General features: G+C 40.6%; 1 protein-coding gene across 1 annotated transcript in view; it reads right to left on the bottom strand.

Moving 5' to 3' along the window:
* GNB4 (G protein subunit beta 4) overlaps positions 1–8,127 on the bottom strand; it is a 69,365-nt gene extending 61,238 nt beyond the window's left edge. The window contains exon 1 of the mRNA XM_070372969.1: positions 7,865–8,127. The gene's annotated coding sequence lies outside the window, so the exon portion shown is untranslated. The remainder of the gene's footprint in view (positions 1–7,864) is intronic.
* Between the last annotated feature and the right edge of the window lie 15,992 nt (positions 8,128–24,119).

Below are 24,119 nucleotides of genomic sequence, written 5' to 3'. Positions count from 1 at the left end.
AATCTCAAGAAAGACCACTGCAAACTGTAGTAATATCCTTTCCTCCATCCAACTTCCTCCACTAGTAACATTTGCCTGACTCAGTATTACCATAATGGTTGCAAACTAGTGACTTTTCTAACTACTGTTCCTACTACAGTTTTTATTGTCCATCTAGCAGGAAGAGTTTTTCCCTTTTTCTTATTTGTTTATTATGGACTTGGGGATTCTGATTGTATTCAATAATCAGTTATAATCCATTGCTGTTCCTATTCATTTTGATGCCCCAATTCTCTCAGATTTGACGTGCCCTCATTTTTTAAAAAATCACTTCCTTACTTTGTGTTCCATCCTCATCTTGTATTTTCCCTTCTTCAGCCCTGGAACTGGAAGTAAAGTCTGATGCTGAAAAGAACAATATTACATAGGAACCTGGAATGTTACGTCCATGAATCAAGGTAAACTGGAGGTGGTCAAACAGGAAATGGCAAGAGTGAACACTGACATTATAGGAATCAGTGGACTAAAATGGACTGGAATGGGAGAATTTAACTCAGATGACCATTATATCTACTACTGTGGGCAGGAATCCTTTAGAAGAAATGGAGTAGCCATCATGGTCAACAAAAGAGTCTGAATGCAGTATTTGGATGCAATCTGAAAAACGAGAATGATCTCTGTTCGATTCCAAGGCAAACCATTCAATATCACGGTAATTCAAGTCTATGCCCCAACCAGTAATGCTGAAGAAGCTGAACAGTTCTATGAAGATCTACAAGACCTTCTAGAACTAACACCCAAAAAAGATGTCCTTTTCATTATAGGGGATTGGAATGCAAAAGCAGGAAGTCAAGAAACACCTGGAGTAACAGGCAAATTTGGCCTTGGAGTACAGAATGAAGCAGGGCAAAGGCTAACAGAGTTCTGCCAAGAGAATGCACTGGTCATAACCAACACCCTCTTCTAACAACACAAGAGAAGACTCTACACATGGACATCACCAGATGGTCAACACTGGAATCAGACTGATTATATTCTTTGCAGCCCAAGATGGAGAAACTCTATAGAGTCAGCAAAAACAAGACTGGGAGCTGACTGTTCAGATCATGAACTCCTTTTTGCAAAATTCAGAATTAACTGAAAAAAGTAGGGAAAACCACTAGACCATTCAGGTATGACCTAAATCAAATCCCTTAAGATTATACAGTGGAAGTGACAAATAGATTCAAGGGCTTAGATCTGATAGACAGAGTGCCTGAAGAACTATGGACGGAGGTCTGTGACACTGTACAGGAGGCAGTAATCAAGACCATCCTCAGGAAGAAGAAAGGCAAAATGGTTGCCTGAGGAGCTTTTCTCAAATAGCTGAGAAAGAAATGATGCAAAAAGCAAAGGAGAAAAGGAAAGATATACATACCCATTTGAATGCAGAGTTCCAAAGAATAGCAAGGAGAGATAAGAAGGCCTTCCTCAGTCATCAGCGCAAAGAAATAGAGGAAAACAACAAAATGGGAAAGACTACAGATATCTTAAAGAAAATTAGAGATATCAAGGGAACATTTCATGCAAAGATGGGCTCAATAAAGGACAGAAATGGTATGGACCTAACAGAAGCAGAAGATGAGATGGCAAGAATACACAGAAGAACTATACAAAAAAGATCTTCACGATCCAGATAATCACGATGGTGTGATCACTCACCTTGAACCAGACATCCTGGAATGCAAAGTCAAGTGGACCTTAGGAAGCATCACTATGAACAAAGCTAGTGGGGGTGATGGAATTGCAGTTGAGCTATTTAAATTCCTAAAAGATGATGCTGTGAAAGCGCTGCACTCAATATGCCAGGAAATTTGGAAAACTCAGCAGTGGCCACAGGACTGGAAAAGGTCTGTTTTCATTCCAATCCGAAAGAAAGGCAATGCCAAAGAATGCTCAAACTACCGCACAACTGCGCTCATCTCACACGCTAGTAAAGTAATGCTCAAATTCTCCAAGCCAGGCTTCAACAGTACGTGAACCGTGAACTTTCAGATGTTCAGCTGGATTTAGAAAAGGCAGAGGAACCACAGATCAAATTGCCAGCATTCGCTGGATCATCAAAAAAGCAAGAGAGTTCCAGAAAAACATCTATTTCTGCTTTATTGACTATGCCAAAGCCTTTGACTGTGTGGATCACAATAAACTGTGGAAAATTCTGAAAGAGATGGGAATACCAGACCACCTGACCTGCCTCTTGAGAAACCTATATGCAGGTCAGGAAGCAACAGTTAGAACTGGACATGGAACAACATACTGGTTCCAGATCAGGAAAGGAGTAGGTCAAGGCTTTATACTTTCACCCTACTTACCTAACTTATATGCAGAGTTCAGTTCAGTTGCTCAGTCGTGTCCAACTCTTTGCGACCCCATGAACCGCAGCATGCCAGGCCTCCCTGTCCATCACAAACTCCTGGAGTCCACCCAAACCCATGTCCCTTGAGTCGGTGATGCCATCCAACTATCTCATCCTCTGTCGTCCCCTTCTCCTCCTGCCCTCAATCTTTCCCAGCATCAGGGTGTTTTCAAATGAGTAGCTCTTTACTTCAGGTGGACAAAGTATTGGAGCTTCAGCTTCATGCAAAATGCCGGGCTGGATGAAGCACAGATCAGATCAGATCAGATCAGTCACTCAGTCGTGTCCGACTCTTTGCGACCCCATGAATCGCAGCACGCCAGGCCTCCCTGTCCCTCACCAACTCCTGGAGTTCACTCAGACTCACGTCCATCGCGATGAAGCACAAGCTGGAATCAAAACTGCCTGGAGAAGTATCAATAACCTCAGATATGCAGATGACACCACTCTTATGGAAGAAAGGGAAGAAGAACTAAAGAGCCTCTTGATGAAAGGGCAAGAGGAGAGTCAAAAAGTTGGCTTAAAACTTAGCATTCAGAAAACTAATATCACGACATCCGGTCCCATCACTCAAGGCAAATAGATAGGGAAACAATGGAAACAGTGAGAGACTTTATTTTTGCAGGCTCCAAAATCACTGCAGATGGTGACCGCAGCCATGAAATTAAAAGACGATTGCTCCTTGGAAGAAAATCTATGACTAACCTAGACAGCATATTAAAAAGCAAAGACATTACTTTGCCAACAAAGGTCCGTCTAGTCAAGGCTATGGTTTTTCCAGTAGTCATGTATGGATGTGAGAGCTGGACTATAAAGAAAGCTGAGTGCCAAAGAATTGATGCTTTTGAACTGTGGTGTTGGAGAAGACTCGAGAGTCCCTTGGACTGCAAGGAGATCCAACCAGTCCATCCTAAAGGAAATCAGTCCTGAATATTCACTGGAAGGACTGATACTGAAGCTGAAACTCCTATCCTTTGGCCACCTGATGCTAAGAACTGACTCATTTGAAAAGACCCTGACGCTGGGAAGACTGAAGGAAGGAGGAGAAGGGGACGAGAGGATGAGATGATTGGATGGCATCACTGACTCAATAGACATGAGTTTGAGTAAGCTCTGGGAGTTGGTGATGGACAGGGAAGCCTGGCATGCTGCAGTCCATGGGGTCGCAGAGTCAGACACAACTGAGTGACTGAACTGAACTGAGCCCTGGAATTTGCCATTGATTTGGGCAAACTAGCTACGCTCACTGCTACTAGGGTGTCATTAGTTCTAGCCCTTTCATTACACAGAGTTAGGAATTATATGCATGCCTGTATGAATGGATATTTTAATCACAAGTTCATATGGATAACTCTTAATTCCCATCCAACATTGCCGAGGTCTTCACTGCCTTCTTCTATTTCCTATTTTTATTTCCCTTCTTCTACAGTGAAAATCCTAGTTCCCAACATAGCAAGGAATTTACTCATTTGCTCAGTCCTATAATACACACAGAACAATTGTAAAATTGCTATTTCTCTACCACTATACATAACAGCCTAATACACCTGATTCAAGATTTCTTGTTTTTATTTTTGTAAGTCCTTTTATCTTAGGTTAAAGGTATATAATCAAATTCTGTGTTAAAAGTTTACTTGGATTCATTTTTTTTTATTCTGAGAATTTGTTATTAAAGTACAGTCAGTTAATTTGCTGCTGTCTGTATTCAGTTTTAGAAGTTTTTTCCCTCCCAACCTTGTTAATTTCATTTTAAAAAATATATAAAATATTAAAAAGTTTCCAAAACTCATAACTACACAAAAAGGTTTAATAGAGCATAGCCACTCCCTCCACCATCCCTTTTACTCTGTTCTTACCCATTCCTCGCAGGTAACTAATTAGTTTCTGGTTATCTCTTCTCTATTTACTTTTGCTATATCAAAATTATTATGTTTTCTTCATGTGGAACAGAGAAATGGGACAGAATACTGGATCAAGAAAGAATTTTAAGATGGAAGACATAACAGAATGTTTGCATTATTTTCTAAATGATTCCACAGAAACTGAAATTGAAGATGTAGAAGGGATAGGATAACTACAGAAGGAAATATCCATCAAAATTCCTTCTGCTTAATTTGAGGGACATTGAAGAATTCCCATATTCCAAAATAGACTGCCATCCTGTTTGTAACCTTCCAAATTACTAATATCTATGGCTCTAGAGAACTCATATAAAAATAGGGTTATTATTTAGAAGGATAATTAAGCTAACACTACCTACTAATGTGGGGCTTCCCTGGTGGCTCAGTAATAACAAATCCACGTGACAATGCAGGAGATATGGGCTCAATCCCTGGGTCAGGAAGATCCCCTAGAGAAAGAAAGGGCAACCCACTCCAGTATTTTTGCCTGGGAAATCCCATGGACAGAGGAGTCTCACAAAAGAGTTGGATACAACTTAGCAACTAAACAATTACAATCTATTAATGGCAGTAGGAGAAATTCTGCCCTGGCAAGTGGGAAGTTTCAAACTTGAGCTAGACATTTAAGAGGAAAAGAGGTGAGAAGAGAATGACTAAAACAAGGATCTGTATAATAGCACTGACAGATAATAATGACTGTGCTAGAAAAACAAACTCACATCTCTGGGAACCTCTTGGAAAATTTACTAATATGCTAATGAGTAACAGGGTTATTCCTCATGATGCTGTCAGCGTGGCACAGAGGGAAGAACATAAACTTCACAGAGAGGTCTGGCCTTAAATCCCAAATGAATTACCTAATAGCTACATAACCACTGGCAAGTTATTACTTAACATCTCAGAGCCACAGTTTTCTTACCTATCATGTTAATATAGGACATAAATAGAATAATGTACAGCATTGCCCCTGGCCCAGATGAGTGTGCACACTCAGGTGTGTTCGACTGTGTGTGACTCTATGGACTGTAGCACACCAGGCTCCTCTGCCCATGGAATTTTCCAGGCAAGAATAATGGAGTGGGTTGCCATTTCCTTCTCCAGGGGATCTTCCTGAACCAGGGATCAAATTTCTGTCTCTTGTACCTGGCCCAGAACATATGTTTAATAAGTAGTTCCTATAATCAACACAGATTAACAAGGTAAAGTTCTACAATAACATGCCTGAAAGGAATCCGTGCAATCACACCATCTCAGGCAGTATTTGGGGCTTTCTGGGTAGCTCAGCAGTAAAGAATTCGCCTGCAGTGCAGGAAACATAGGAGACCTGGGTTCAATTCCTGGGTCAGGAAGATCCCCTGGAGGAGGTCATGGCAATCCACTCCAGTATTCTTGCCAGGAAAATTCCAAGGACAAGGAGCCTGGTGGGCTACTTAGTCCATGGGGTCACAAAGAGTTGGACACAACTGATCATGCACATACGCAGGTGGTATTTCGTAAGAGAAAAAAAAATGTCCACGTAATTCCAATTCTCAATTTTCAGAATGTCCCAGAATCTATTTTTAAAAGTGTAAAAATATATGCTGACATACTAAAGTGCCAATGATTTAAAAGAAACCATTCTAGGGAGATGTTGATCAAATGTTAAAAACCTCTAGTTATAAGGTGAATACCTTCTGGGGATTTAATGTACAACATGGTGACTACAGTGTGGTTCAGATGGTAAAGAATCTGCCTGCAATGGGGGAGTGACCCAGGTTCAATCCCTGGATCAGGAAAATCCTCTGGAGAAGGAAATGACAACCCACTCCAGCATTCCTGCCTGGAAAATCCCATGGACAGAGGTGCCTGGTGGGCTACAGTCCATGGGGAGGCAGTCAGTCAGACACAACTGGGCAACTAACACTTTCACTTCACTTTCATTGCATACTTGAAAGTTGCTATAGAACAGATCTTAAATATCCTACATACACACACACACAGAGCTAATTATAGGAGGTGATGGATGTATTAACTAACCTTAACTTCCATAATCATTTTGCAATTTATATATCAAATGATCACTTTGTACACCTTAAACTTACACAATGTTATGTTAACTGTATCAATTATATCAATAAAGCTGGAGAAAGTAATAATAGAAACTATTCTGCAAGTTAACTGCTAACAACTCAGAATAAACTAAGGAATACCTACAGCTCACAAAGAAATGAACATAAATCTATTACAAGCAATATTACCCAATCTTATAATTTTATAAATTCATATACACACAAGAGAATTAAGGACACTGAATAAAACAGTATTTTAAGTTTTTATTTTACTTTCAAATTAATCTACAAACCAAAATGTAACATGGAAAGTCTTAAATGACCTTTAACTAAATACTGAAAAATACAATAAACTTTCAGAGCCTAGAGTCAGTAATAACAACCCCAAAACCCCATACATAAGAGTCTTAATATGTGCAATGGCAATGAGACTCAAAGCATACAGTTTTATCCTATAGACCGTCGTTTTCCTTGACAACTAGTAATGACTTCTCTTTCATCTTAAATAATCGGTGTGTGGTCTATTTCTGTTCTAGAAGATGCGCTTTAAAGGTCACAATCTTAGTTTGCAATACTAAGATGATTAGAATGCATCAACAATGCAATCCCGAATGTCTTAGAAAACTTTCCAGTAGGGTGCTAATCCACAGACAGAGCTATTTTGCTTGTGGAGGGAGAAAGACGCATCCTTACTAAGAGAAAAGGAAGGGAGAGGAAAAAAGGAAAAAAGGAAAAAAAGGGAGAGAGAGAGATGCAAAATAACAAAGCACTGCTTCCATAAACAAATGAAAGTCTGTTCTTAAACTTTGGGAAATTCTATCTATCTATCTATCTTCCTCTACCAAATAGCAATAAAACTACAAGGCAATCATTTGTGTTTTGAAGCAGAAAAAGACTACGGAGAGAAAAGGAAAAAAACATTTTGTCATGTACTGAACTTACAAGTATTCAAAATCCTTAAACTCCACCTCCACCAAATATCCACCAAATATTGAGCATCACATCCTTTTCAAAATAAATCTAACATGAAACCACTGGACTCATTTTTAGCACTCGGTAGAGAACTTTTCTCTCTCCCAGCGCTCACCACCCAATAACCCTTCTGGGCAGCCCTGAGTAACCGCTATTCTCGGGACAAACAAGAGCTCGCGTTCCAGTACCCCGGAGGAGCCTCCGGGCGCGGAGAGGAACTAGGGGTCTGGAGGCCAAGGACCACTGACCGCCCCCTCGCTGCCCAGAGCCAGAGGTCCGAGCCGCCCAGGAAGTGCCCGAAGCGGCGGCCGAGCGGCGGTCCCCGCACCCCAGCGGAGTGCCATCGAGGCGCACCCGCCCCGTCCCTCCCAGGCAAGGTCCGCCTCCCAGAGTCCCCAGTCTTCGAGTAAGGAGGGACCTCGCCGACCCCGAGCCGCCTTCCAGAGCCGGGTTCCGCCCGGGCGGCCCCGCGCCGCCTCCCGGGCCGGGTTCCGCCAGGGCGGATCCGCGGCGCCTCCTGCCCCCGCGGGGCGCACCGACGAGCCGCTGCTCGCGCAGCCGCCGCCTACCTGGAGGGAGCTGGGGCCCGCGTGGACTGGGGGTGCGGTGGTCGGCTGGGCGCTCAGCAGCCCCTGGCGCGCGAAGCCAGCGTGCAGAGCGCAGTGCACCGCGGAGACCAGCGCCGCGAAGATCCGCCGACCACACCCAGGCCCGCGCCGCCCAGCAGCCAACTCCGCGGCGCGCGGGGCCGGGGCGGGGACGTGGCTCGAGGCGCAAGGCACGAGGCACGAGGCGCGCGGACTCTGCGGGGACGCGCCGCGGGCGCGCGCAGATCCTGGAGCTTGCGCGTCCGGGGTCGGGGGGCGAAAGCTGCTGGCGCGGCGCGCAGCTTTTGCTTCCTATTTTTTCTCTCGTTTCCTGCTAGAAGGAGAAGAAAAACATTAATTCCCCGGGCAGTTTCGTTTTCTTGGTGCGGTGCCTGGACTCCGGAGCACACTTCTGAGGAGTGCCCAAGTGGTGTGGCCGGTTTCCTTCCTGCCACCGCGCAGGCCTCAGCTTGCTCGTGGGCTGGATAGAGGGGCTGACTTAGGAGACCTCAAGGTCCCATTTAGGTTTCACATTCTGTGAACTGAAGCCCCGAGACTTCCAAAATTGCCTTGGGATCCCAGCTCTATCGTCGCTAGTTGTGTGACCGTGTACCGTCTCATGGACTGTTTCATCGTGGGCAAAGTAGGGCTAGTGTACCTACCTCATGAAGGTGCGAAATTTTTTAATGAGGTAACGTTTGCACAGAGCCTGCCTCTGAATAAATGATCAACGCTTGGAAGTTATTGTTACTGCTGTCGCTGATGAAACCGGGCCTTCCAGAAAACCCTGTCAATTCTCTCATCTCTGCATGAGTTAAACATCACATGGAACCGACTTTTTCCAGATTTCTAGGGCTGTTTTATGTTTAAAATGTCATAAAATGAATGCATCTACCCAGTTTGCTTCCTCTGAAGTCAGTACCGCCCGGGAGCAATTTTCCTCTCCCCCCCACCCCCATCTTTCTTCTGAGTTAAATCCAGTTTGACAGACTGTTGCTATAGCATTCCTTCTCTGACGTCAAACAATTTAAAGAAACAGCCCCGGGTAGCGAAAACTGCAGAGGAGTTCTTTGTGGAGTTTCTGTGAAGAAACGTTTGAACAATATCATGAGAGAACTTTAACACCTCCGCAGCCTTCGACTTCTTCTTCAGCAGCTCCCTGAAATAAATTTTTTAGTACCTTCATGATGAGCACAACCCTGACTGCAGCAGTGGAGAAGATGTGACCGTTTTGTGGAAAAGCCAGACCATGACAAAAATGGAAACAGCTGTGGTGCTAGGACGATGAAATTATAGGTGGTTCCCCCCCCACCACCACCAGCAGATTTTTATTTTCCTTAATGTGAGGTGCTTGTTTCCATTAAGAAAAAGGAGACATGCCAAATCTTCTACATATATGTGTCTGAAAAGTTGATTGGGACCTGAATAGTTTGCAGCCATAACTATTTATGTTTTATTAATCAAATCCTGAGCATTATCATTGTCATGTTTAAGAGGAAGCAAAGGGAAATTATTATTTAAGGAACTCCTATTATGTACCAGGCTCCCTGCTTTCTTACATTGTACTTAATTCTCATACTAATTTTTCAGTGTGCAGTCTATCTCTGTTTTACAGATCAAAAAAAAAAAAAATAAGGCTCAATGAGATTAAGTAATTTATATAGAATTACACAGTGTCACAGACTTTATATGGAATCCAGATTGGATCGACTCCAATGCCCACTTTCTTTCAGATTCTTTTCTGTCCCCTGCTTGTGCACTGGCACTTAACAAATATTATAGTTCTTTGAGAGATTTTTGGGTTAAGATTATCAGTTGAAAAGCAAGTTACTGGTATTTAGGAAAACCCAATGGAAAATATTGAGTTATTCTCTTCCAGGAAAGATTAGGGGAAATATAAATCAACAGCTCCTAAACACAAAAACCTGAAAAAAATGTTACAAGAATTTTATTTCCCATTATTTGAAGATTTATGAATAAATTACACAAAATGATCACTTCAACCTTCCTGAAAATTTGATGTGGACCGAGAAATTACTGAAAGAATAAAGTCCAAGTACAAAAAAGCAAAGTTTAATTATTATCCAAACTAGTCCACGTCCAAGAATATTATATTTCTGTTTTGCCACATCTGCTGCACATTTCCCTGAAAAGAACACTTACTTGTTAAAGGACAAGCCTGTATTACAAATCTGAAAGTGGAGATGATGAAAAGAATTTCTTTAGCAGGAATAATTTTCTAAAAACACAGCGATACATCTAACTGATCCAGCAATTAGTAATCTTTCACATGATAATATAATCCATGTAGAAAGACAGAGAGAGAAGGAAAGAAAGAGAGAGAGAGAGAAGAGAGAGAGAAAGAAAGGTAGGTAGTTTTAATATTCTTCAAGCCTGTGGATTTGTGTAGACTATTGTGTAATGATGTATCCTGCCTGCTTCTAATAATTAAATCCAATGTTCTTGTGTTTGGATGCCACTGGCTGGTATTTAGATTTCTAACTCATTAAACCCATGTTGGCAAATCCTATTCTATTAAAAGAGGATGGAGGGGGGTGTCTCCCCTAGAGAACCTTGGAAGACAAAATTCCTGTCTGTTTCATCCTTGTGTTCTTTGTGATGTTTAACAGAATACCTTGTAGATTCTTAAGTACGCAGTGAACAAATGAATAAATAAGGGCACCTGGCTACTTCTTTTACTCAACCTTCATACCTACCTCCCTCAGGCCCCTACTCAGAATCATAGAAAGGAGAAGAGTGATCACTATTTTTCTGGGAGTTCAGCTGTTGTTGCTTCTGCAGAGTGTTTTGCTCACTTATAACCAAGTTCAAAGAAGCTCTGCTGTTGGTTCTATATTGGATGAATCTGAAACCCATTCTCAGCAAGCTATGGTAGAATCCACAGTGCATAGGTTCATAACCTTGGCTTTTAAATCATACCCTCATTCAGTTCAGTTCAGTCACTCAGTCGTGTCCGACTCTTTGCAACCCCATGAACTGCAGCACTCCAGGCCTCCCTGTTCATCACCAACTCCCGGAGCTTACTCAAACTCGTGTCCATTGAGTTGGTGATGCCATCCAACCATCTCATCCTCTGTTGTCCCCTTCTCCTTGTGCCTTCAATCTTTCCCAGCATCAGGGTCTTTTCAAATGAGTCAGCTTTTCGCATCAGGTGGCCAGAGTACTGGAGTTTCAGCTTTAACATCAGTCCTTCCAGTGAACACCCAGGACTGATTTCCTTTAGGATGGACTGGTTGGATCTCCTTGCAGTCCAAGGGACTCTCAAGAGTCTTCTCCAATACCACAGTTCAAAAGCATCAATTCTTTGGTGCTCAGCTTTCTTTATAGTCCAACTCTCACATCCATACATGACCACTGGAAAAACCATAGCCTTGACTAGACGGACCTTTGTTGACGAAGTAATGTTTCTGCTTTTTAATATGCTGTCATATTAAAAAGTGCACTTTTTGGTCATAACTTTGCTTCCAATGAGTAAGTGTCTTTTAATTTCATGGCTGCAATCACCATCTGCAGTAATTCTGGAGCCCCCCAAAATAAAGTCAGCCACTGTTTCCACTGTTTCCCCATTTGCCATGAAGTGATGGGACCCGATGCCATGATCTTAGTTTTCTGAATGTTGAGCTTTAAGCCAACTTTTTCACTCTCACTTTCCTCAAGAGGCTCATTAGTTCTTCTTCACTTTCTGCCATAAGGGTGGTGTCCTCTGCAGATCTGAGGTTATTGATATTTCTCCCGGCAATCTTGATTCCAGCTTGTGCTTCTTCCAGCCCAGCGTTTCTCATGATGTACTCTGCATCTAAGTTTAATAAGCAGGGTGACAATATATAACGTACTCCTTTTCCTATTTGGAACCAGTCTGCTGTTCCATGTCCAGTTCTAACTGTTACTTCCTGACTTGCATACAGGTTTCTCAAGAGGCAGGTCAGGTGGTCTGGTATTCCCATCTCTTTCAGAATTTTCCACAATTTATTGTGATCCACACAGTCAAAGGCTTTGGCATAGTCAATAAAGCAGAAATAGATATTTTTCTGGAACTCTCTTGCTTTTTCAATGATCCGACGGATGTTGGCAATTTGATCTCTGGTTCCTCTGCCTTTTAGAAATAGTCTAGTTTTTTTTTCTGAGCCTACTTTGGTGTCAGACAACGCCAAGTACATTATGAAGAGCACAACAGTCAAAGTGTACAATATCCCAGTACAGAACTGTTGTAAGTGTTGTATACATTCCAATCTATTGTATGCAGGATGACACCAAGTTCTATACATGGCATATACTTTATAGAACTAAAGTAACAGGTTTTCTTCTAACTACAACTAAATAGTTCAAAAATGTTAATGGAAATTGTTTAATAGGATTTGCAGCAGAGTTCCTTAAGGATGTAAGAAGCAAATCCTTAGTAGACTCTAAGAAGTAAGTTTGTGTTGTCTTATACATCCATAATCCTGGGCAGTCATATCCAAACCCTTCCCTCTTGCTCACACACACTGCATTTTGATATCAGCTGTTTTTACAATTTGTACTTTGAGCCCACCTTTACTGTGTTCTTCTGATCTGTTCTCCTAATACAAATAAATTAAAGCTGTTGCATCTTTCTTCTTAGGTTCTCTAATGGCAATTTGGGTCTATTGTCTATATGAACATCAGTGACCTTAGTCACTGTACTTGATTAACAGTGTCTGTCTCAGGCATAGGAGGCGAAACAGAATCACCCAAGCATATATTTGCTGCACTAGGTCCTATGGTTCATGTCTCTGGAATCTGTTATTGAAAATGAACAGGCAAAGTGGAAAGAATACTAAACTGCACATCAGAAGACCTGATTTAGAGCTTTGGGTCTTGTACTAAATATCTGTGTGAGCAGATTATAACCTGCCTGCATTCTGTCTTCTTCCGTATACAAAATGGGAGTGCTGGATCTTAACAGGATTGGCAAATAGCAGTGATGCCATCACTCAGTACTGCGCCCAACGTATAACTTCATAAATCAGAAAAGGACTCTTTCCCTCTAAGCCTCATGACCATCCCCCAAATTCTTCTGAATACAGGTATCCCCCAACCTTTTCAATAGTTAATACCACTTTGCATTTATGAAAGACGTATATTAGAATCTGTTTTTTTACTAACTGAAAAAAATCCAAGAAGGAGTTTTGCTTTTATGGGGAAAAAAGGGAAAAGGCGAAAATAGCATTCAGCATTTGTTTTCCAACAGCCCTGTCAGAGGGAGTGCACACCCAGAGCAGCAGGGAGCGCGGCACCACCCAGCTCCTTTCCTGAGAAATACACTCAGCATCTCAGCATCCAGCCTCCATAGCTTTGAACTGTGTCTGTGAACATCTGGCTTTATCTTGGTTTATATTGTGCTTCCATTAGCCATATTGGTCCTAACATAATTACTTCTTCACTTTAGACCATTTTGGCTTACAAATGGTTTCCTAAGAAGGTTCTGCTTTTGAATAGTGGGGGAAACCTGTACCGCACACCAGGAAGGCACTCTGATCTACTCTGATCTACTGGCTTATAAGTGAGAAAAAGCATTGTCTTAGGGGGCTTCCCAGATAGCACTAGGGGGGACATCCCAGGTGGTGCCAGTGGTTAAAGAACCCGCCTGCCAGTGCAGGAGATTCAGAGATGTGAGCTTGATCCCTGGGTCCAAAAGATCCCCTGGAGACGGGCATGGCAACACACTTCACTATTCTTGCCTGGAGAACCCCGTGGACAGAGGAGCCTGGTGGGCTACAGTCTATGGGGTCACAGAGTTGGACACAACTCAAGCGACCTTCTCCAAACTTAGTGGATTAGCACAACAGCAATTGTTTATGTTGCTCACAAAAGCCTACTTAGGCAGGGCTCTGCTGACACTCTCTGCTCTGTTCTGGACAGTGTCAGTTAGTTTGACTCTATGTTCAAGATGGCTGTGTGATATGGCTGGCACTGTTGAGCTAGCTGTTGGTTATAAGATCAGCCAGGGTCTTTGTTCCTCTAAAGTTAGGCCTTTCTGTGGGCTACTTGGAATTCCTTACGCTACAGTGGCTGGGTTCCAAGAGCAAGTCTTCTCAGAGAATGAGGAAATGCATTGCATTTTTATGACTTAACTTCGGGAAGCACATACTGTAGCTTCCAGCATTCTCTCTTGGTCTAAATAGTCATAAATTCAAGTCATAGGAACATAGATCTCTTTTTAAGAAAAAAAATTTTTTTGATTGAAGTATAGTTGATTTACAATTTTGTGCCAATCTCTGCTTTACCACAAAGTGACTCAGTTATTTACGTGTACACATTCTTTTTTATATCCTTTTTCATTCTGGTTTATCATAAGATATTGAATATAGTTCCCTGGGCTATACATTAGGACTTTGTTGTTTATCCAGTATAAATGCAATAACTTGCATCTACCAACCCCAAGCTCCCAGTCCATCCCTCTTCCCCAGCTCCGCTTGGCAAACAAGTCTGTTCTCTATGTCTATGAGTCAGTTTCCATCTTGTAGATAGATTCATTTCTGCCATATTTTAGATTCCACTTCTAAGTGATGTCGTATGGTGTTTGTCTTTCTCTTTCTGATTTACTTCATTTAATATTATAATCTATGCTTGCATCCATGTTGTTGCAAATGTCATTTTGTTCTTTTTATGGCTGAGTAACATCCATTGTATATAGGGACATAAACCTCTTGATGGAGGAGTAGCAAGGTTCTAGAAGAGCATGTAGGTAGACATCTATTGTTGCAGCCATTCTTGAAAATACAATCTGCCATGAGCATATTTTCTGACCCTAGATTAAGGTGTGAATCTAAAAATCTAAAATTCTACTTTTCCATTCCTTTTTTGCGTTTAACATTGCTTTTGTTTATGCTAATATCTACAATGGAAAATGTCTTGCTTTCTATGCTAGTTTGGTTTTGGGGCTTTAAAAAAATTTTTTTTTAATTATCATATTGTGAAATTGATCTTTTTCTTTTGGTATGTGGTTCTATGATTTTAAAAGCATGTACAGATTCCTGTAACCATAACTACAATCAGGATACAGAACAGTTCTATCATCCTCCCCAATTTTCTCATGCCATCCTTTTATTATTATTATTACTATTATCTTACCTCCCTCCCTAACTCCTAAAAACCATTGGTCTGTCTTCCATCCCTACAGCCTTGTCTTTTCGAGAATGTTATTAATATATAAATGGGATCATACTGTATGAAACCTTTTGAGACTAGCTTCTTTCACTCAGCCTAATGCCTTGTTCCATCTTATTACTGTGTAGTAGTCCATGGTATGGAAGTACCACAGTTTGCTTACCTATTCACCCAGTCAATGACATTTGGAATGTTTTCCAATTTGGGGCAATTATGAACAGAATTTCTATAAATACTTATGTACTATCCAAATGGCAGTGTTTATGTTAACTTATGTTTTCATTTTTCTAGAGCAGATAACCATGAGTGGGATTGTTGTATTACATGGTTAGTGTGTGAGAAACTGCCAAATCATTTTCTGGAGTGGCTGGTCCATTTTTCATTCTCACCAGCAATGTATGGGGAGTTCGAGTTGCTCTGAGTCCTTGTCAGCACTTGATATTGTCAGTGTTTGTTTTTTTAATTTCAGCCTTTCAAATAGGTATGTAGTAGTACCTCATCATGGAGAAGGCAATGGCAACCCACTCCAGTACTCTTGCCTGGAAAATCCCATGGATGGAGGAGCGTGGTAGGCTGCAGTCCATGGGGCTGCGAAGAGTCGGATACGACTGAGCATCTTCACTTTCACTTTTCACATTCATGCATTGGAGAAGGAAATGACAACCCACTCCAGTGTTCTTGCCTGGAGAATCCCAGGGATGGGGGAGCCTCATGGGCTGCCGTCTATGGGGTCACACAGAGTCGGACACGACTGAAGTGACTTAGCAGCAGCAGCAGTACCTCATCATAGCAGTTTATTATTGTAAATTCTTCAGTGTCATACATACATGTTATCTCCTGCCTTTCCCTACCTTGATCCAGTCCATGCATTTCTGTCAAATAAGTTTTCCTATAACACAATACTGATTAGATGCATTCTTGGCTCAGAGAACCTGCAGCGCTTTCCAATTACTTACTGAATTGAATATATCTGCCTTGCAAGGCCTTACATAATCTGACTCCAACCTACTTTCCCAGGTTCATCTTTTACTTCTTTATTTTTCTCTCAATCTAGTCCTTTTGTTCTTCTGAAAGGAGGTTCTTTACCTTCTCATCTTTGTCAGTGCTGTTCCTAAAACTGTCTCCTCTGTCCTTTCTTCTGTATTTCTCAAGAAACAAGAACTTGAGGGGTCTGTCCTTGATTCTCTGTGCCTGAAATACCACCGTGAAATACCATGCAATCTATTCCAGACACTCTCCCCAGGCTCTTGGATCACCCTCCCGGGCAGCTCAACAAATCCAGAACCAGCCGGTATCCAGCTGAGAAATGTCTCCTTTGCGGATATAGACCAACTACGTTCCCAGTAATTCTACTTGGAAATAATGATATCATCTCATGTCTATCTTACCAGTTCTCTGAGAGGTTTTTGAAACATTTTTGAGATTTGAGATTAATGATATGGTAATTTTTCAAAGACTTTTCAATAAAGCATGAAGAGCTCTGATAGCTGTCAACAATATGTCACTTCCCTTCAGTATATGAAAGCTGAGAAAGAATAATTTAATAACATTAATAGTTACTGAAAACAACAGTTGCTTTTGTCTGATACCAAGTCACCTACCCTGGACTTCAAACTCTACTTATGAAGTTAAAAAAAAAAAAAGAAAGGAGATATATAAATCAGCTACTACTCTAAACATTTTTATTTAACTGTTGAAGAGACAGCATTCTCAGTAACAACAACATTAACAAACCTGCTCTTTGGAACAAACCTCTAAGGTTAAGGGAATGATTTTAAAAGCTTCTGCTTGCTCCAAGGATTAAGAGAAAAAGGTTTATTTGTTCTGTCTCAGTCATATTTTCTAAGTGGACCAGAATATATAAATAATGTTTTTGAAAGCCCATATAAATTCTAAGAAAGTTAAATGAAACTGTTAATGATAGCAAATTCAGTTTAGGTCAAGAGTATAATGTATTCAAGTTACATTCTACATAACTTCCTTCTTCTATAATTATGCCCATAATTACAGTATACAGAGCATAATATATTATTTTGTATGGTCTAGAGGTTTACAATTACATGACTATTCCATACCAAATTCTTACGTCTAGAGCTCCTGTCTTATCACTATATCTTTAATCTTAGGACAGCACCAACATGTAGGGATCCCTAGTGTTTGTTCAATGAGTGAAAGAATGTAGAGCTCTAAGCAGAGGTTGCTGGGAGTTTCATTCATTTATCTGTGAGTATTTGATAAGTTCTCAGAAAAAAAGATAACTTCAAAGCTATTTAGGAATAAATAGAATCAGGCTAGCAAAATGCTTGATTCGATATTAATGATTCTAGGAGCAGAGTCTCCTGTCAAGTAAGGTGGTCAAACTGGTGTGGAAGCAGAGCATAAGTTCTAAGCCTTGGGACAGTTTTACACTTTTCCTTCACAACCTGTGAGCTCTGAGCTATCTTCACAGTGGTAGCTGTGAAGGTAGCTACCATCTCCTTTTGTTGTCATTTTAGTGTTTTTTTTTTTTTTTGGCTGCTCAGCACGTGGGATCTTGGTTCCACAGACCAGGGATGGAACCCACTCACTTTGCAGTGGAAGCCCAGAGTCCTAACTCTTGGACTGCCGGGGAAGTCCCATCATTTTAGTTCTTAATGTGATATGGGGATGGAGGGGGCTGCTCCAACATTCTGTTATCCAAATGGCAGCAGTGAATAAGGGTTTCTGGAGCAATGCACTCTCTTCAGGGGACAAGAATGGGAGAAGACCACTTGGCAGAAGCCAGCTTCTGTTCTCATAGTTTGTGCTGAGCACACTAATGGGTGTGATATCGTCACTTGTTTTTAAGTGTTCTGTGGGAAAGCTCAGCCCTTTATGCTGATGCAAGAATATTAGTGAGGTAATGCTGATTTAAACATAACCAGCATTGTTAAAAAACAGAACTGCTTTTCTCTTCTTTACAGTACCTCTAGGGGGAAAACCAACACATAGGACTGAAAATAAATATCTATAATGCTCTAGATTTAATGGTCTAGATTGAAGGCAGGGGGAGAAGGGGATCACAGAGGATGAGATGGTTGAATGGCATCACCGACCTGATGTATATGTGTTTGAGCAAGCTTCTGGAGTTGGTGATGGACAGGGAAGCCTGGAGTGCTGCAGTCCATAGGGTCACAGAGTCGGACACGACTGAGCAACTGAACTGAACTGAAAATGCTCTAGAAATGCAGCAGAGTTAAGATTTTTTCCTAATAGAAACAATCTTCGTTACAACAGAAATCCTAATATAGTAGTATTTCCCTTTAAGTACCTTTTAGGTTTATATACATTTATTGAATATTTAGGAGTCAGCACTTCACATCATTTACCTCATTTACTACCTACAACTTATAAGGAGATACTATTATTCCTATTGTGAAAAGGAGAAGATTTAGGTTCAGAGAGAGTAGAATATTGCTCAAGGTCCTAAGGTAGTGCCAGGGGATGAGCATAAAAGATTCAGGTTCCCAACCTTTTTATCTTCTTCTTATCCTTCTTATCAAAACTAAACAGCATATTAGAAAGCAGAGACATTACTTTGCCAATAAAGGTCCATATATTCCAAGCTATGGTTTTTCCAGTAGTCATGAACAGATGTGAAAGTTGGACCATAAAGAAGGCTGAGTGCCAAAAAATTGATGCTTTTGAATTGTGGTGCTGGAGAAAACTCTTGAGAATCTCGTGGACAGCAAAGAGATCAAACCAGTCAATCCTAAAGGAAATCAACACTGAATATTAATTGGAAGGATTGATGCTGAAGTTGAAGCTCCCATAGTTTGGCCACCTGATGTGAAGAGCCAACTGATTGGAAAAGACCCTGATGCTGGGAAAGACTGAGGGCAGGAGGAGAAGGGGGCAACAGAGGATGAGATAGTTGGATGACATCAACAACTCAACGGACCTGAGTTTAAGCAAATTCTGGGAGATAGAGAAGGGCAGCGAAGCCTGGTGTGCTGCAGTCTGTGGGGTCACAAAGAGTCAGATATGACTTAGCGACTGAGCAACAACAGCCTCTATCTCCAACAGCCGTCCTAGCTTCCCCAGTAACTATACTACCAAAGGAAAGGGCTATGCAAATTTTATGGAAATATAGCTTCAAAACATGCCCTTCCCTCAGCAATATCCTGGCCCTGAAGACTCTCCTGTATCAAATCAAATGCCTAAAACATGGTAGAGTTTTCACATGGAGCCAGAACTTTCTGACTTGATGCTTGGATGTGTTCCCATCCCTGCTCTTTGAAGCTGACTCTCCAACAGTAACACAACTGCTTTCACTTAGGTTTCATTTTGGACATTGTATTTCTTTCTAAATTAGGAGCAAAACCTCTGGTTAATGAATGCCTCAGAGGTTTTTCTATCTCTTCAGTTGTATTACATAAATAAAAACCAGGCAGGTAGAGAATTTAACTGCTCCACCCTCATCCAACTTGACTTGCCCCAACACTTACCCAAATCCCAGAGAGGTCACAAATTCTTTCAATCTGAGAACATCAATTCCTTTGCTCTTTTTGTCCCTGCTCTCTTTATCAGGATAGCTACTTACTGCTCTTCCTGTTTTGCTTTAAACTGAAATGAATTTGAGCTTTTATCCCTTCTGTTGTTTGGATTTCCTGGCTTAAAAGCTTTGAATCAGAGTGACATTAACCCTAATTTTTCTGCAATGTGGCATTATTGCTCATTACAGATATTTGTACTGCTCCATCTTTATGAGAATTTCATGGACTTTCTCATTGGAAATGAGTCAGTGATTTGGAATTTGCATCTTCCTAAGTAACAAGTAGGCTGTCTCATTTTTTAAGGCTCATCTCTTAAAGAAAATTCTACTCCAACTTACCAATTTTTTTCAAAATCTGATTTACTTACAGCCAAACTCAGAATTTAATTAACTAGTATTTACATTATTAGCAATGTCCAAACTTAAATGTATTTTCTGTAGAGATCAACCCCAGGGCAGCTGCACAGCCTCTGCAAGAAGGTTCCTCTTCTTTGGTGACAATGAGTCAGATTTGTATTAACTCAGAAATGAATTTAAGGAGAAAAAAAAAAAGAAATTTTGTCATCTTATGAGTAACTGTTTCATCTTGGTTTAGTTGATAAGGCAGCAGCTCTAAAAATAAAACTTACTGTACATTTGTTCTTTTTTCTTTATTTTAAAAACCAAACTCTTAACTTTGTCTTTTGGCATACCTAATGAATATGTAATTTAACAAAATGATTTCAAGTATTAGTAGTTGGAAGGAATTTTTTGGCTTGGGGATGGTGTGCTAATTGTTTCGGTCCACATATGAGCTGAAATACAAATTTCAATGAAGTTTAAATATCCCCAATTTATTTTCCTTGAAATCAGACCTAGTGTCTTTTTCCACATTGACAATAATTGCCTAATAAGTCTAACTAGACCAACTAAAACATGACAATTTCCAGATCTTTTTCTTCTTCAATCTACAACTATGTATATTTTGTACATTTTAGTGATGTTTATTAAAATCTTCCTTTTATTGAAGTTATTTGTGCAATTCTCTAAAAAGTAATTGTGTAAATAAGACTCTTAAAGATATAGATCAAGTCTGAACCATCTTTGTATCCCTCAGGGGACCAAACAGAGTTTTCTGAGTTTCCATGCTTCAATCCATCCAATATACTACTGTTAATTAATTTTTTTTTGAAGTTCAACTTTGCTTAAGTAACTTTTTGGATAAGAACCTACAACATTTTCTGGTTGTTTACTGAATTAAACATTCTTGTCACACCTGGCACTCATAGCCTGACATTATCTAGCCATAACCTGTCTGTTCCAGCTTTTTCTCTGTGGTATTTTCCATTGAAACTTGCCTCTTCCTACTTCTGAGAAGAGGTCCGGGGGGTTCCCATTTTCCCTGTGCTGTTCTCTTGAACTAGAGTGCCTCATAGCAGAACCTGTCCACAAAGCCACAACTGATCCTCCCAATCGAATCTCTCCTTGTTTCTGATCTTTGCAGCCCTCGATTTAAACTGCTCTTGTGTACTTCTGTCACTACTGCCCCACTTCAGCTTAAATTATTGTAATCTGTGTGCTTGTCTTATCTCCCGGATTTGAGAGGAGGTGACTGTGTGGATCACAATAAACTGTGGAAAATTCTGAAAGAGATGGGAATACCAGACCACCTGACCTGCCTCTTGAGAAATCTGTATGCAGGTCAGGAAGCAACAGTTAGAACTGGACATGGAACAACAGACTGGTTCCAAATAGGAAAAGGAGTATGTCCAGACTGTATATTGTCACCCTGCTTATTTAACTTGTATGCAGAGTACATCATGAGAAACGCTGGGCTGGAAGAAGCACAAGCTGGAATCAAGATTGCCAGGAGAAATATCAATAACCTCAGATATGCAAATGACACCACCCTTATGGCAGAAAGTGAAGAGGAACTAAAAAGCCTCTTGAAGAAGGTGAAAGAGGAGTGTGAAAAAGTTGGCTTAAAGCTCAACATTCAGAAAACTAAGATCATGGCATCTGGTCCCATCACTTCATGGGAAATAGATGGGGAAACAGTGGAAACAGTGCCAGACTTTATCTTTTTGGGCTCCAAAATTACTGCAGATGGTGACTGTAGCCATGAAATTAAAAGACGCTTACTCCTTGGAAGGAAAGTTATGACCAACCTAGATAGCATATTCAAAAGCAGAGACATTACTTTGGCAACAAAGGTCCGTCTAGTCAAGGCTATGGTTTTTCCTGTGGTCATGTATGGATGTGAGAGTTGGACTGTGAAGAAAGCTGAGTGCTGAAAAATTGATGCTTTTGAACTGTGGTGTTGGAGAAGACTCTTGAGAGTCCCTTGGACTGCAAGGAGATCTAACCAGTCCATTCTGAAGGAGATGAGCCCTGGGATTTCTTTGGAAGGAATGATGCTCAAGCTGAAACTCCAGTACTTTGGCCACCTCATGCGAAGAATTGACTCATTGGAAAAGACCCTGATTCTGGGAGGGATTTGGGGCAGGCGGAGAAGGGGACAACAGAGGATGAGATGGCTGGATGGCATCACTGACTCAATGGACGTGAGTCTGGGTGAACTCCAGGAGTTGATGATGGACAGGAAGGCCTGGTGTGCTGTGATTCACGGGGACGCAAAGAGTCGGACACGACTGAGCGACTGAACTGAACTGGAGAGAACAAGAGTTATGAGGTTGGAAAATCTACGTTCGTATAGTACCTCTATCACTTTTGAGCTTTTCCCCCCCACTTACAGAAAAGTCATTGATTCACTTGCCCTCTCATGCTTTGAGTTATCACAAAATTATTTTAAGTAAAAAGAAGATCCTTTGCACCTAACGCAACCCCATTTGTAAGCACCAAAAAAGAAAAAAAAAGTGATAAAGATAAAAGAGAATAAATAGGCTCATGAATAAAAAGAGACAGAAAGTTTGTGCACAATGTCTAAAGAGATTTGAAAAAAATAACTGAGGGTATTTAGATGAGAAAAGAAATAGCATAAGAATAGATTTTTTTTTTGACGGGGTCGGGGGGTGGGGGCGGGATTCTCTGATGGTCACTTCCAATGCAGGGAGTGCAGGTTCAATCTCTGGTTGGGGAACTAAGATCCCACATGCTGCATGGCGAGGCCGTAAACAAATAAAACAAACAAAAGAATAGATTTTTTTTTTTTTTTTTTTCTTGAAGTTTTATTAGTGGTCTTTACATTCACTGAGTCAGGGAGCACTATCTGCCATTGCTCAAAGCAATGAAGCCCCTGGAAATAAAAAAGATCAAACTCACTTCTCTCTAAATCTGTCCTTCCTCTACTATGTCTTTTAGAAATAAGACATTGAAAAGAAACAGTGCCATCTGGCATATATTGGAATGTTATGTATTTTGTCTCCTAAAACAGAAGAAATTTATCATATTTTTAAGGACAGTTTCCTGAAATAAATTTGCCATTGCTTCTGCAGGAGAGGAAAAGAATTAATTAGTACTTATTAGTACTAATAACAACCCTAAACATTTGTCAAGTGTTTATTAAGAGCCCATTATGTAACTGGTATCCAAAACCGTGGTCTTGCTTAATAGTCCAATAATTTTGTTCCTCAAAGAGTGTAACAGAATTACAAGTCCTGCTCCTCAACCTAAAGAACAGAATCTACATTTTAAAAAGATTCCCAGGAAAACACCAACAAAATGAAAAGACAGCCTGCTGAATGGGAGAAAATATTTGCAAATCATATAACTAATAAGTGGTTAATAGACAAAGTATATAAAGAACTCATGCAACTCAATAGCAAAAAACAAAAAATAAAATCTGATTTAAAAACGTGCATTTTTCCAAAGAAGACATACAGATGGCCAACAGGCACATAAAGAGATGCTGCTAAACATCATGAATCACAGTGAGATATTACCTGACAGCTGTCAGAATGGCCATCATCAAAAAGACAAAAATTAACAAGTGTTGGCAAGGATGGAGAGAAAAGGGAACTCGTGCACTGTTAGTGGGAATGTAAATTGGTGCCTCCACTGTATGGAGGTTCCTCTAAAAATTAAAAATAGAGCCATAGTATGATCCAACAATTCCACTTCTGGGTATTTTCTCAAAGTGAATGAAAAAGTAATTAGGAAAAATATATGCACCCCATGTTTATTGCTGCACTATCTACAATTGCCAAGATACGGAAACAACCTAAGTGTGCATTACTGGATGAACGGATAAAGAAGTTGTAGCATATACAAATATATATACACATACGTATAGCTGTGGTATGTATACATAATGAAATATTATTAAGCCATTAAAAAGAATGAAGTCTTGCTATTTGCTAATACTGGAGGGTATTATGCTAAGTGAAATAAGACATAAAAAGAAAGACAAATACTATATGATTTCACTTATATGTGGAATCTTAAACAACAACATCCAAGCTCATAGTTACACAAACACAAACTGATGGTTGCCAGAGGTGTGAGGTGGGTTGGAATGGGGATTGAAATGGACAAAGGGAGTCAAAAGACATAAAATACAGTTATAAGATAAGTCATGAGGATGTATGTACAGCATGACAAGTAGAGTTAGTAATAACACTTAGAAATTTGAAGTTG

The sequence above is a fragment of the Bos mutus genome, chromosome 1, assembly GCF_027580195.1.
Source record: "Bos mutus isolate GX-2022 chromosome 1, NWIPB_WYAK_1.1, whole genome shotgun sequence".
NCBI classification, from domain to species: Eukaryota; Metazoa; Chordata; class Mammalia; order Artiodactyla; family Bovidae; genus Bos; species Bos mutus.
This window is presented reverse-complemented; position numbering and strand designations above follow the sequence as displayed.